The sequence below is a fragment of the Lynx rufus genome, unplaced genomic scaffold (assembly GCF_022079265.1).
Source record: "Lynx rufus isolate CCGP_SWC_20201006 ecotype Redwood Valley unplaced genomic scaffold, mLynRuf1.p SCAF_1, whole genome shotgun sequence".
Lineage (NCBI taxonomy): Eukaryota > Metazoa > Chordata > Mammalia > Carnivora > Felidae > Lynx > Lynx rufus.
Window position 1 is genome coordinate 179,385,503 of NW_025814823.1, and position 15,922 is coordinate 179,401,424.

The 15,922-nt window shown below is 41.8% G+C and overlaps 1 protein-coding gene across 2 annotated transcripts in view; it reads right to left on the reverse strand.

The window, feature by feature from the left end:
- DOCK2 (dedicator of cytokinesis 2) overlaps window positions 1-15,922 on the reverse strand; it is a 422,892-nt gene that overhangs the window by 262,774 nt on the left and 144,196 nt on the right. The window lies entirely within an intron of this gene.

Genomic DNA, 15,922 nt, shown 5'->3' on the forward strand with positions numbered 1-15,922 from the left:
TGTTAAGTCTCCATCCAGAAGTCTATGATTCCCACAAAATACACATTCAGAGGAAGCAGCAGGCAGAAGGATATATTTGGTAGGGGGAAAGACACTGGACATGTTTGCAATGTTTACAAACCACTGCTGATGTTGTGGGAGCTGCAGACCAGTCCCCAGCAGAAGCAGTGGTTTATCAATCTGAAAGTCACCTACTTTACAGATTATCAAAAACAGCATCCCCATGAGACAAAGCCTCCCGGTGCTGAGAGTCAGCAAAATTTTAGCTGAGGAGGCCATTAATAACATGGTCTGTTTTTCAGAAAGTACTTTGTCTTCTCATTAACCATGATTTCTCAGAAACGTCTGGCTCCTCTGTTTTGAGATGAAATAATTTTTCTCGTTTGTAATTGGAGATGTGAAATTATATTAGTCTGTAAAGCTTCAGGAAGCAGCATTTCTAAATTGTCAAGTAAACAAATCCAAGTATTTTTAAAAGACACATGTTGCAGAGCCTGAAATCAATCTTTACAGGCAGAGCCAATGAGTATCAGAGACTTGCATACCCACCCTGGGTACCTGATACCTAATAAAGACTGGGAGATCTCCCATCTGGCAACAAGTCCAAATTGTAATTGGACCAGCACTTAGGAACCTGCAGAGCTATTCAACTCTGTATTTTCACAGGAAGGTGCTTTCTTTTATTGAAGTGAGGACAGAGAGGACAAAGCAGTGTTTCTGGGCTCTGGTTTCTTCCTTCTTGGAGAAAGTTTTATCCTATGGAAGGTGCTACTACCTGAATCTATAACTCTCTTGAAGTGTGATATTCTTTTGCAATAATTTCATGACTCAGGGATACTTTAAATAAGAAGGTCCTTTTCCTCGCCTCCTAGTCTGCAATATTAGTGCCGTGGAAAGAATGAAATGGAGATTCTTAGCCCACTTTAGAAAACTACCTTGAGATGAATCAGGCCAAAACTACATCTGTGACCACAGCCCCAGCCCCAGCTCTAGAGGGAAGCATGACTAAGAACCACATGTGAACTCCCCATCTTCCTTACAGGTCCACTCCTTCTCTGCTCTGTCTCAGAGTGGAGACACCTTAGTCACACAGTCAACCAAACAAACGTGCTTCCTCTCTATGAACCCAACATCAATCCATCATGAAATCATATCTATCCACCCGCAAGCCAGCCTTCTCTACCCTCTATTCCAATCCCAAACCCATCTTCCTATTTCCAATCTCAGTAGCAGTAACTTCCCCCAAACTCAAGCCTGACCATAGGTCTCCCTGCTTAAAGTTCTTCATTGGTTTCCAATTGTCCTCAGGGTGAATTTTGTGAACTCTTTGGCATAGCTGAAGGCCCTTTGTTACCTAACCCTTCCTTATCCGCCCACTGTCCACCTTGCACATTGTTCCTGATGTGGTCTCTCCCTCTCCTGCCTTTTAGTTTTTGCACATTATTTTCTTTGCCCAGAATGCTTTTATCCCACCCATCTTTACCTGACTTTTTCTTGCCTTCTAGGTCTTAACTTAGATGCCAAATCCCTAGGACAACATTCCTAACACTCAAATATGACTTGGCTGACCCTCTTCTGGGATCCTGTAGCACTCAGACTTCTGTCTTAACTGTTTGCCATACTATCTGGTCATTGTCTGTGTAATGGGATGAGCAGTGAGATCCTCCTTCCAGTGAGAAGATGAAAACAAATGGTGTGATTATCCTACATTCTAAATTCAAGTCTCCAGTTGCTAGGGTACACCACAAGGTTTTCTGAGAGGTGCCAGTTCAGCACCAGCCCCATACCAATCTGCATGCACCTCATCCCAGAACTGAGAGAGGATCAGCAGAGGCCTTTGCATGTAAGACAATGTCCATAAAGAGAAGCCCCAAAGTGGGTGTGGACTGAGGAAGAACCTTCACGAAAGTTATGAAGACGGGACTGGCACCATACCTCCCCACTAGGGATTTGTTGGCTGATCTTTGAGCCCAGATGCATCCCCATTCTGCCAATGGAATGGGGAGATGTGGGAACGCTCAGGAGTCCCACTCTGACCAGAGGGAGAGGGTTAAACACAAGCAAGGTGTCTTTTCAGGGACTCAGTCACATCCTCAGCGTGGTTGCCCTGTGTCCAAGCCTGCCTATGGCAGCCTTCACTCAGAGTTCCACTCCACACACAGCCAGCCCCTTACTTTGTCACCAACACAGGTTAATCGACTCTTCAACCCTGTTCAATATTTTACAGGCTTTAAGGTGAAACTCATTCTGCTTTAGCCAAGTTCCTATTGACCGAAAGGTGAATTCAGCTCAGCTCAACCCTCTTGGGGAAGGGTGAGGAGCGTGCGGTTGTCACGCCTTGCCCTGTCCTCCCCACAGCCCTTTTGGCAAACAGAGTAGATGCCTAATTGAAAGCCAAAATTCTCCCTGGGTGAGGCTGAGTGGTACGCACTTGGCTTGGTGCTTCTGTTTGTCCGAGGAGTGTTCACAGATGTCAGAGGCCACGTGGTTGGGTCAGTTGGACATAAAGGGGGACCTCCACACACAGCCCAGTCTGACAGATAGCAATTTGTTCTCATAACCTTCCTCCTCCAGCCAGTGTGTCACAAAGAAAAGTAATTCCACCCACTGGGAAATCAATAGCTACCCACAAACTTCATACTCCCGATCAGGTTACAAGCCTTTTACAACTCTACTAGCATTTTCCCCCAACGCATTCTTCAGCAGCAACTCATGATTCACTTTCCTTACCTCCCTGAAAGCACACCTAATTACAATATCCAGAATCATCACTCACTCCCCCTCCAGCCTGCATCTGCCATGATGTACATCTTTACTTTATGAACCCTGAGGGCCAAAATATGTCTCCCAGCTAAACAAACAGCTTATTTAGAGATTTCAGAATCCAGCACCTGTAAAAAGTCTCTTTAGGTATCTTAGAGGGGTGAATGCTAAAGAATAAATGTACTTCCAGAACTTTATTGTAGATACTCACTGGAAGTTCATTCCAAGCTATTGCTTCTACCACATATCTCTTATATTTAACATAAAACATGACATTGCACCAAACCTATAAGAAAATGCCCTGTAATAAGTTGACATTTGCCATTCAGAAACAGTGATGGGAGGAAGGGTAGATTGATATATAACTGCTGGAATTTTTTTTTTAATTTTTTTTTAATGTTTATTTATTTTTGAGACAGAGACAGACAGAGCATGAATGGGGGAGGGGCAGAGAGAGAGGGAGACACAGAATCGGAAGCAGGCTCCAGGCTCTGAGCCATCAGCCCAGAGCCTGACGCGGGGCTCGAACTCCCGGACCGCGAGATCGTGACCTGGCTGAAGTCGGACGCTCAACCGACTGAGCCACCCAGGTGCCCCAACTGCTGGAATTTTTAAGAGGATGTATGTTTGTGCCCCAAAATGTCACACTGATTATAAATATACTTTGTAAGCTCTGATAGTCTATATGTAATCTATTTATGTCTTTGAGTATATATGGGCGGGGGGGAAGGGGGGAGAGGAAGAGAGAAAGAGAGAGTGGGGAAAGAGAGATATAATAAATAAATACTGCTAACAGGCATGGTTCTAGTGGATATTATATTCTAATGGAGTATCAAAAACAATTCAAGAGGATAATAATTGTCATAGGTTGGATTCTCCAGGAGCAAACTCAAGAGATGAGGTTTGGGTGAAGGTGACTTACTTATTAGGAGGAGTTCCAGAAAACGCTGAAAGGGGAGTGGAAAAGTGGGACCATGAAGGAAAGGAGGCCAGTCAGGCTGCAAAAGCAGTTAAGTGTCACAGAAAGGGAGCTCTGGACACAGAGAAGGCCATAGGGGGACATAGGGGCAAAGCGGCTAGGGTATTTCAACCCTGGGGACAGACAGACACAGGCATTATGAATGCCCTCAGTGCACGGGCAAATAGGCCCCTAAAGCCTAAGGGCAGCACAAGGAGGCCGGTCCTGGCTGTTGGGAGAGAAAGTCTTTCCAGAGCTATTTTATGCAAAAATAAATATTCATGGATTACAGGAGACACAGTGCCCTGGAGTGGATGTTGCAATGACAAATACAAATATCTGATAGTAAGACAATTAACTAGGTAACAGGAGAAAGAAAGTCTGGGTGTGTGGAGAGGACTGTTCCACGTGAGGCAGTCAGGCCTCTCTGAGATGGAGATTCCTGAGCTGAGACCTGAGGGTGAGAAGGGAAAAACCTGCAAAGATCTCAGGAAAGAGCATTCCAAGCAGAGGAAAGGGCATGTGAAGGCCCTGGGGTAGAAATCTGCTTAACACATTGAAGGACTCACATGGACAAAGTGTGGCCAGATTATAGAATATGGGGAGCACAATACGAGAGGACAAACTTGGAGATTCTGGCTAGGTCCAGGTCTCGTCAGGCCTGATGGCCCATGGTAAAGAGTTTGACTCTTGGGTGGAGATAAACATGTTTTGTTTCATTTTGTTTTGTTTTGTTTTGTTTTGTATTTTTAATGAAGCTTGGGGGTGGGCCTAGAGAGGAAGGCAGAACACTGAGGAGGCTTGTTGAGGGGGGAAGAAGAGGTCTAATGTTCACTGAGCCCTCACTATCTACCAGCCATTCTCTCCGTGAAAAGTATATCATTATACCTATTTTGTAGATGAGGAAACAAGTTCAGAGAGGTTCAGTAACTTGCCTAATATCACACAGCTGGGATTTAAACCTAGGAAATGTGCTTCCAGAGCCCATGTTCACATCTGCCAAGCTATCCTGCCTCCTTACAGTAACAGTGATGGGGAGAAAAGATGAAAGCTTGACCAGTTTGTGGCAGGAGGGTCAGACAAAAGCAGAGAGACTTGGGGCAGAGTCGACATGTCTTCCTGATGGAATAGACATGCTATATCGATGTGTATTTTGAATGCATTTTGAACAACTGCATGAGAGAATAATAGATTCATTTTAGGGTTTATCAAGTTAGGACCCAATCATGGAGACCATTTCATCGCTTCAACTAGCAAGTAATGAAAGATTCCCATCAACATTTCTCAGATGGTGTGAAGTGGTGCAGCAGTGGCCTATCATCACGCCTTCTGAAAGCTGTTAGGGCATAATTGGTGTGTTCTGACAGGTGCCTGCACTTTCACTTACCCCTCTGCACTTTCCGAGATCATTTTCACTGTCACTGCTGACCGGCTTCCTCCCAGCCAGCTCACTCATTAAACCATAATCCAGCTCCATAGAAAGTGCTTTTAGGAAAATAAAGGTGCAGATATGGCCAGTTGAGTCATGACCCAAAATTTGATTTGTCCCTAATGCTTAGAACAATTACATTCGCAATGCCATTCCAGATGAGTGTAGCTCAGCCTGTTAGAAGACTGTCTCACCCACCTCCTAACCCTGGCTAATGGAAGGAGAAGCAAATGAAAAAGCCTAGGGTGGAAACAAGTGGCCTCTATACTGGATAATCGGAGCCGTTTGTAAAGGAAGATTCCCATCAAAGTAATAGGCTCTATTTCAAATTCATGCAGGAGGAGAAAAGAGTCAAGTTAGCTTTTTGACTGCAAAGAGCTATGTCTTACATCCCTCGCGCCCATTTGATTCCAATTCGGTGACATCTGGAATTCAAATTAATTTATAAGCACTTAGGACACATATTATAACAGTCAGTACCACCCACACCCCTCCAGGGCTTATCATCCCTGACCCACTGCCTCTCTTCTGTACCATGCCACACAGATCCCTTAATCCCTTCACCCCCAGCCCTTGGCCCTCTGGAGACTCACGCAATTCCCTGGCTCCATGAATTTCAATCTGTTCTTGACCAGGAACTCTTTCTGAGCTAATCTGTGGTCATACACTCAGAGTTTTCTCAGCAATGCGAGTCATTATAACAGCTATGTTTTAAGAAAGGGTAGAAACCATTTGTCTAGAAATCTGTTGAGAATGAAAGAGAATGGGAGAAGGGAATATCAAATATGAGATATGCAACCTATGTTGAACTCCTCCTCCTGTGAACTCCAGACACCACATTAAGAATTCATTTGGTCCTTCTCAAAACCTCTTCTGGTATATTATGTTATCCCCATTTTACAGATGAGACAATAGGAGCTCCAAGAAGCTTACCCAGGGTCACTTAGCTAGGGTGACCATAACCGAGGCAAGATTCCAACACAGGCCTGTCTGACCCCAATGCTGGTGCCACTCCAACTTCACATGTGCATGAGTACGGACAATTATTCCCAATTCCTAGATCCTGCCAGCATGAGGCAGCCACCCTCTGAATTTGTTAGCTCCCTCAAGCTGGCCTGAAATAGAAAATCCAAAACCCTGGCTGCCTGGTTTGTTTAATGGTTGGTTGTGTTGTTTCGTTTTGTTTTAATAAGGGTTATGGTCCCAGGTGAACAAAACAAACAAATTCTGATCCTAGAATCCTAAACAATAATGAGCATTCATCAACTCGGTGATTTAACCTTCAGTCCAGTCATTCACTTTCATTTTGTTAATTCAGCCAACCATTTATTGAGCAACAATTGGTTGAGCTTACCCATCTCACTGCAGTTGGTTAGCAAACAGCAGTCATGACCTTCAAACTATTCACTACCTTTTCCTAGAAGACAGTGAGAGCCTGGAGCGAGATGTCTAATCTCAATCAAGTCCTGTCTCCTACAGTTCCTGGAACAATGCTTGTCACACGGTAGGATCCTAATAAGTGTTAGATGAATGAACAAGTGTTTGCTGATTTCAGAGAGGGAGCCTGTCTGCCTACATTGAGGCCAACGCTCACAATCAGAATGCTATTTAGTGTTGGATTAGTGCAGTATTTATTACTCTGTGCTGTCCTTGAAGAAACCAAGTGGCAGTAGCTGGTGGCTGGAGGAGGGGTGTTTAAGGAGCAGAACTGTATGTGTGTTTCTTCCCCTTTCCCTCCTCCCCTTGAGCGGCTCTTCTAGTAAGACCCTCCCATTCTTGGCTTTACCCTATCATAGGGGCAAGGGTGGGGAAGTGGAGAGAACTCTGGATTTAGGGTCCAGAGCCCTAGGTCTGAGTCCCAGCTTACTACTGGTAGGTGGTGTGACTTCAGACAGGTCATTTTACCTCCCTTCCTCTAAAAATGGGGATTAAAATGCCTAATTCATAAGAGGCTCCAAATAAAACATCATACACATTCAGTTGTAGTTATTAAGTATAATGAGGTATGGGGATCTAATGTTATGCCTAAGAAGTTTTGAATTCCAAAGCAAAGCACGTTGGAACTTTAGTTTCCTTCAGCTGTAGCTGACATCTACACTTGACAAAACGCCTGGACCAGGCATGCCGGAACAAAATGGATTCGAAGCTATTACCTGCATCATTCAAACAAAGTGTGCTTCTGTCTGAAACACCAAACTCGGAGAACCGCGTTCCAAGAGGTGGATATAAATTGAAATGATTGGAATATATGCCTCAGATTTTTATGTTCCCTTTTGTATGTGGATAGACTAAAGGAGAGCTTGGGCATACTTTTTCTGAACATCCTTTTACATTTCTGCTTGCACCTTAGAATAATAATGCCACTTACCCGCAATCCTCAAGCCGCCCGTGAGCGATCCTATATCGCTGCCATCATAAAACTTACAAATACCAAGAAGAACAAAAACCAACAGCGATGCTTTGGATCAATATTGAGCAGCCAGCATTCCATTTCTGGGAAAAGCGCACATTAAAAGCCTCTTGTTTACATTTTAAGGCTAACAGAGGGGCCCTTCATTTCAGAGAATTAAATGAGAAAATTCTCCTGGATTCAAGCATTAGCAAAATGGAATGGTTGTGTAATTGTCTCCAATCATCTCTGTTCCTCTTACCTTCCCCATAACAGCTCCAGGGGAGAGGAGGGTGGGGTCCCTCTCATTTACAGCCCTACACGTTAAAATTCCAGTGTTGCTCATTACAAAGGGAAAACAGAGAAATGTAATATATTTGAAACAAGCCGACTAATTGCAAACAAACTTCAAAGAAGAGGGGAAAATCACTGCCTTTTACCCCCCTAAATAAAAGTGGGAATGGGGAGAATTTCTCCTCTGGCCTGTTCTTCTTTCCTAAAAGCACTCAGCTAAGAAGGTGGAGAACAGAGACAGCCCTAAGGGGGCAGGGGTTCTGCCTGCTTCCTTTCTCCATTCCTGCAACAGAGCCAATGTGAGCCCTCCTCTGGAAGGCCCAAAACAAAAGAGTGACTTAAGAAATGAATCAGCTACTTAGGCCGGATATTTTAATGAGAGGATCAAAGAGATCCTGTTTGGACTCTGAGGCCAGCGAAGAGGAAACTGAGCTAAGCATGAGACAGGAGAAAGTAAACAGAATAAATATCAGTCACCAACATGTAATAAGCTTTCTGTAGTAAGGGAGGACAATATATGGTCCTTACCCTTGGGGCAGTCCAAGTATAATAAAGAAAAGAACCTGTCAATTGATAGGAACAGTATAGAAATCACATACAATGAAACACACTGTTTCCAATTACGTTCAGTCCCTGCTGATGAACCTCGAACTGTACTTCTATGAAACTGACACTAGTATTTTATTTGGGGCACGACATGTTGATATATTTATTATTAGTTATATGTACTCCTTCCCATGATACCTTACTCCAAAAAGAAGAAAAAAACAAAAGAAGAGGACATACCAATGTAAAAGTTAACAAACACAAGGGCTCCAAGTGCCCATAAAATGGGGCTCCTCGCTTGTCTGATTATCAGGGCAATAAAGAAAATCAACCAAGTTCTAGAGTTTGTTGGCCATTAAGGTAGAAGAGAACTAATTCTGTAAGAGAAACACAGTTTTGTCTGGAACTAAATTCTTACAGAAATTTTTCATACTGAGTTAATGTTAATGTTCTTCATTAAAGTTAAGTAGTGTTTAGTTGCTTTTGACATCAAACTGTGGAATTTTAACTCTGAAAAGAACCTGAGAAAAGCTAATGGTTTCAATTCCTTGGATTGTGTCGAGTGCCCATGCAAAACATCAAAACAACAAATGGAGGAGGGCTCAGGATTGCACACTTGTCCTCACATGGCAGCTTCATTTATTTTTCATGTGAACAAGTATTTATTGAGTGCCTAGCAAATATTAAGCATCATAAATGGCATAGAGGTATATAGAACCAGGATGTAAGTGGTAAAGATAGAGAGAAGTGACCAAATTCAAGGTATATATAAGAAAGATTCAAAGGCCTTAGTGATTGATTGAAAGTGAAAAATGAGGGGTGCCTGAGGGGCCCAGTTGGTTAAGTGTCCAACTCTGGTTCAGGTCATGATCTTATGGTGTGTGAGTTCGAGCCCTGCATTGGGCTCTCTGCTAGCACAGAGCCCATTTCAGATCCTCTGCCCCTTCTCTCTGTCCCTTCCCCCCTCACTCTTTCTCTCTCAAAAATATATAAACATTTGTTAAAAAGTGAAAAATGAGGCACAGGAAGATTTGAGGGCTAGTTCGAAATGACTGGCAAAATAATGGAAGAAGAAAAGCTTTCCGTGAACAGAATGAATACAGTTTTGGAAATGTTGAGTTGGAGTGCCTGTAAGACAGTCAGATGGAGATGTCAAAGGGACAGCTGGATAAATATGTCAGAAAATGATCTTCTACAAATGGGTAAGCATTACTTCAGTATATGGAAGATATATAGAACACTGCTGCCTCCCACAAAGAATTTATAACGGGCAATTATAGTGTATTTAAAAGACAGCAAATTACTAAAGCTTATTTGGTGACGGTCATGACAACCATGATGAAAGGAAAGGAAAGAGAAGGAAAAGGAGGGGAAAGATACAGAAGACGAGGAAGAGGAGCAGGAGAAAGTGAAGGTGGAAATGGAAAAGAACAACACCTGGGGTCTGAAGCAGGACAGCTGGGGACACATGTTGGGACAAGGGAGCTCAAAAAAGCTTGGAAACATGAGGGATTTTCATTAGAAAATTTTGTATCATCACAAGGACAGGTTTAGACAAAGCCCAAAGATGGTCAAGCAGCCCAAACTGCCCATTTGCTCAAGCAGCCCAAATGTATTGATCTAACCAATACATTTGTCAACACCATCTCTTTACTAAGTGGGAGCAAGTAGGAGCTGGAGGGCAGGGTTTTCTGGCAACAACAGTTAATCACTATTTCTGGAGCACATCCAATGTACCTGATTGTTAAAGCTGGGATGGAACATAGCTAAAATCTGTCCCTTTCCCTCAAGGACTCTCCTGCTAGAGCATCACGCACAGCCTACTAGCCCAAGAAAAGGCACAGTGATAAATTGGACTATGAGGAGGAGGGATGGAAAGAAATGTCAGCCATGAAGGAGGCTCCATTCTCATTCTTCTGATGCACTAAATGCCAGGCCACACAATGAGTGCTACAGAGTGAACGGTAGAGGATATTAAGAGCAGGAATCTCTCTCTATCCTTGTTTCCTTCTCTGTAAAGTGGGGAAAATGAGAGCACCTCTCTTCACAAGGTCATAAGAATAAAATAATATGTATAAAGCACTTAGAGTGGCACACCTGGACCATGGTAAGCACTATAAAATTATAAGCCTTTGTTTATTTAATTATTTTAAAAATATTGTTTATTTTTTAAATTTCCATATGTAACTTTCTAGGTAGTAAAATTATGCTGTATCTTGTATGGATGGTGATTGCATGGGTAGATGCATATTTAAAAAATTCACTGAGCTGTACATCTATGATCTGTGTATTTCACTATATGTAAATTACACTAACATTTAAATATATATAGTTAGTTATCAGGTAGGTAATTTTAGTTTCCCTTCACAGATGTACACTGTGGGGCTTGAGGAAGTCAAGCAAATTGCCTGAGATATTGTGCCAGATCTCAGCCTGGGTTCCTATTTCAGTTGAGCCTTGCTCCCTGACAGGGCTCAAGACAGCAGTTACCCAAAGATGCTGTGCTACACTCTACTTCGAGAGTCTCCTGCATGAAGAGACAGCAGCTATTCCCTCCTCTCTGCCATTCTTTCTCCCACCTTCCACCCTCTTCTCATCTCAGCTCAATTCCATTGTCTCATTAACTATTAAAACAAAAATCCTTGCCAAGTAACAACCCACAGGGAAACACCCAGAGGAGGACTGGCAGTGATTAAGGACTGAAGGGAACACACCCAGAGCTCTGCAAATCCCTCAGGGGCCTAAGGTGCCCCGCTACACACTGAAGTGTACCCCCTCTAAGTATGCATGCAGTTCTTGCTAGGACAAAGAGCATGAGCCAGAGAAGAGTGAGTGCTCCTAATTTAAGAGGTGCTGTAGAAATTAATTTTGTATGCCTCCTCCATTAGCAGTGTGTCTGAATTAACTTTAATATGCAAGTTATCATGTTAATCTTTGATACTAAAAAAGAATGTATCATCATTAACCTTCCTATCCCTGAATTTAGCAGTGCAGTCTTTTTATTAGCCATACGTAATAGAAGTAGCATGATTTCCTGGCATCTCAGCACTCTACCTCTCTGTATGCAGTTCCACCAGTCACTCTGTAGAATCTCTGCTGATTCAGAAGTCCATTTTTCAAACATTTGACTCTAACTGCCCATAAGTCACCAGAAGCTGACTCCACCTCCCCATCCTTTTTTTTTCAGATTCTTCTAAATGGGAATAAATTTTCCACTGCAAGCACATTCCAAAAAAAAAAAAAAAAAAAAAAAAGAGGCCATGATGGTCAATGGAAGGGGGCCCACAGCAGGAAAGAGACATGAATAAGTTCTGTGTCATATTTATGAAAGGCAAGCTCATGACAGACTAGCAATAACTGGTCTTCAGAGCTCTAGGATATTTGGGGGACTAAGTTATGGTTACAGTAGGAACTGATGCTTCAAGGGATAGGTAAACAAATTAAGCAACACTGGAAAATTAGCTGTTAAGGATAATAGGAAAATCATCCAATAGTATAACCTAAGACATCTTTCTTTTTGTGTATTCACTTGATATATGTAAATTATAGGTAAAGGAAAGTTACCTATACCTCCATTTGATGAATAACTTTAACATTCCTGTTCCACTCATTCCATACGTTCTAATCTTTAAAACGTGATAATAGTGCAAAATAAATTGCATTTTGCCACCTTTTTATTTCATTCACACCCTCTCGTTGAACAGCAAGATCATGAGAAATTAAAGAACTTCTTAGGAGGGGAAAATAAGACAAGAATGAGGTCTAAAATAGAATCTTAAATCATCAGTCCTTGAAAAATAAAACCAGTTTCTGTTCTCAATAGATGCAACAGCATAGAGTTTAAAATTATCTACATATTGAAACTAAATTGGCTACCAATCCAGCTTTTCTGCTTGTAGGAAAGCTACCAGTAATACAATTGTGGACATATCTGAGATCATCTCTGGTGTGTGGGTAGTTTTTATGTTCTCCTTTTAGATTTAATAATTGCTTTTCTGGCTGCTACCTTAAGAAGTTACGACGTGTGGGGCACCGGGGTGGCTCAGATGGTTAAGCATCTGACTCTTGGTTTCAGCTCAGGTCATGATCTCACCATTTGTGAGTTCAAGCTCCACAGCACAGAGCCTGCTTGAGATTCTCTCTCCTTCTCTATCTGCCCCTCCCCAACTTGTGCACATGCATGTGCATGTGCGTGCACATACTCTCTCTCTCAAAATAAACAAACTTCAAAAAAAAGTCACGATAGGAATAAGAAGGCAACTAGTATTTCAGCCAAATATATCTTCAAAGGGCTGAGAGCATTCTAAAAGGCAGAGTCAAATATTCTCCAAGCTTTAACCATTTATTTTCCAAGTTAATCATTATTTTTGCCAATGTGAAACCCACCATGTACTGCTCATAATTTACACCCCGCACTATTAATTACTTAATATTTTTATAAAGTAGATGCATTCTAATCTGCTTATATTCTTTTAAATGAAAAATTTGCTATTTCAAATGGAAAATCAGTATTGTCTGCCATAGATGGAAGGTAAGTGTACCAATCAATACTATTAAAACAAAACACTTTAATTAAATTCTAAGAGGAACTTAAGCCTGAGGTCTGCTCCCTTGTTATCAGAGGAGATTAATAGAGAAAGATTAAAGACAAAACAGCAAAAGTATACAATCCTTGACATAACTAGAAAGACTGAAAGGGGGTTAGAAGAGAATGATCTTCTGCTTCTATGATATTGCAGTTTATTTGTGCATGCCCAAAATTATCCTTCATGCCAAGGAAAATAATTTTGCGTATGGTAGTACATATCCACACTTTGAAAAACACAATTGGTAAGAAATAAATCAAAATTGGAATTCCTGGCTTCCCATCTCTGCAATTAACTGATGGTGTGACCTTGGGTAGGTCTTCTGGGCCAGTGTCCTGGGCTATAAAATGAGAAGGCAATCTCTCCAAGGAGTTGCTCAACTCTATGTGTCTGTTTTTGTGAAACCCTTAAACATGTTACAGCATATCTTCTCATCAACTGAAGTTTTCAGTTGTTAATTGCATTCACCCTCTTATCTGAAAGTCTTACCTAGAAGAAATAGCAAAGATTTGAAAAGATCAGCTACTTTGGGGCAGAAGAGCCTTTTGAAGCCGTTGTGTTGGAAAAAATCAATAAAATTGACTGCAATCCAGGCACCACAGAGGCTGACTGTTCAGGATATATGCCTGTGCCTCCCTCAACTTTGGAAGCCAGTAGACAAAGCCTGTCTTTAAATCGATCTTATAAGCCTAAATGTCCGTCAACTGATGAATGGATAAAGAAATTGTGGTTTATATACACAATGGACTACTACGTGGCAATGAGAAAGAATGAAATATGGCCTTTTGTAGCAACGTAGATGGAACTGGAGAGTGTTATGCTAAGTGAAATAAGTCATACAGAGAAAGACGGATACCATATGTTTTCACTCTTATGTGGATCCTGAGAAACTTACCAGAAGACCATGGGGGAGGGGAAAGAAAAAAAAAGGCTAGAGAGGGAGGGAGCCAAAACATAAGAGACTCTTAAAAACTGAGAACAAACTGAGGGTTGATGGGGGGTGGGAGGGAGGGGAGGGTGGGTGAGGGGTATTAAGGAGGGCACCTATTGGGATGAGCACTGGGTGTTGTATGGAAACCAATTTGACAATAAATTTCATATTTAAATAATAATAAAACAATAATAATAAAATAAAAAACAAATCCATCTTATATACCATCACCTGATCACTTGCCTGGGTCAAGTGGTAGTTTATGCCAGGTGAGTAATAGAGGATCCTGATTCAAATGATCAGTTTCCCCCTTCCTATGAGAAAAGTAGGTTGATGGGGGGGGGGATCAGTTAAAAACCAGTAAGTAACTATAAGCTTGCTCATCTGCAAGGTCTGGTATAGTTAAACAAGTTTCTGCATTTGTAAAAGAATGACAACAACCTCACTTATAAGGTTTATATAAGAAATTACAAAAAGTCACTATTATCAGAACTATAGTAGCACAGTTTTTTCCCCCTGTCTTAATATTCTAAAAAAGACAATTTAACCAACATTTTACTTTTAATGCTCTATGTTGGCTTCACCTCTGAACTGATAATAATGAAAATGAATACAATAATTATGAGTGAAAATTTTATGAAAATAATAATTATACTTATGTTAATTTTAAGCGACCACTTATGGAGCATTTGTACACCCAAAGACTGTGCTAAGCACAACTTCATTTAATATTCATATCAACGCTATTATTATCCCCATTTTATAAAGAAACAGAACCAAAGAAGTGATATGACTTTTCCAAAATCATAGACGGATACAACTCAGAGATTATGAAACAAAATGAATAAACCCCATAGTGTCTTTCTAGAATTAAGTAAGTCTTTGGTAAAGAGATCATACAAGAAACCTTTTTCATACATTTGGGGCCAAAATCAAGAAAGCCATGAAAAAAAATTTGGGAGAAAAAGTTCTGAAAAAAAAAAAAGTCAGGGATTACCAAAATATAGTTTAATATACTGAGAAAGACTAAATATTCACAGCTCTGAAGCTCTCCTTTTGTTTTGTTTTCTTAAATAAATTTTTAGATGTTGTAAACAAGAAAGACGGAATCATCTAGCTCTCTCCTCTGAAGTCCCATGGCACTGTGCTCATATCTCTACAACGGCATATTCATCCTGCATTTTAATGAAGAGTGCCTCATTTTGCAAATAAAGGCAAGCTCCTTGAGGACATCACCACGTTTTTGCCAAGTTTGTATTTTCTAAATGGCTTCCCAACGCTTTGTTTATAGTAGCGAATCAGTAGCGAAACATTTATTGAATTGAAAACCCTATTCTAAATGCCTCTCTTCATCTATCCTGTATGGAATTTGAGATGCCAGGGAGGCAGTTAAAGATACGGGTCTTCAGGTGAAAGCAAAGACTTGGACTGCAGATTAAGGTTGGGGGTTGCGGACCTCGCAATGGCACTGAGCCACCAGGGTGGACGGTCTCCCCCAGGCAAGAACAGACAGGGCGGAACTGGAACACAGCTGAGTGGTTGTGGCATGAACTGAATTTGCTCCATGGCAGTACTCTTTCTCGCTCTGTATCCCGGCTTCTGACCCTCGGGCATAGAAAGGAACAGCTGCAGATCTACAACCATGCAGCCGTGCATTCTGAGGATGTCCCCCTTTTCCAGGACCAACTAGGGAACAGAAGCTATGGAGGGCTACTCAGTGTTTTCCCCTGTGTTGGCAAGAGAGGGAGAAAGGTAGGGCAGGGGAGCAAAAAGCCTGGCCACATGGAAGGAGCCGGGCGTCAGACGCACAAAACAGCCATCTCTCCTGCTCTACTCCTCAAATCCCGAGGTCTCTTGATGCGTGTGGCTGAGATCTCCTGATGAACTAGGACGAGGGAGCAACACATATTGTGCTCAGAGAATTATGTTCTCCTTTTCCTACTGAACCCACAGTACAAGCCATTCTGCTATTCACAGATTGGCTCCACTATCCACCAAGGTTTGCAACTCACTGTATGCCCCTAAA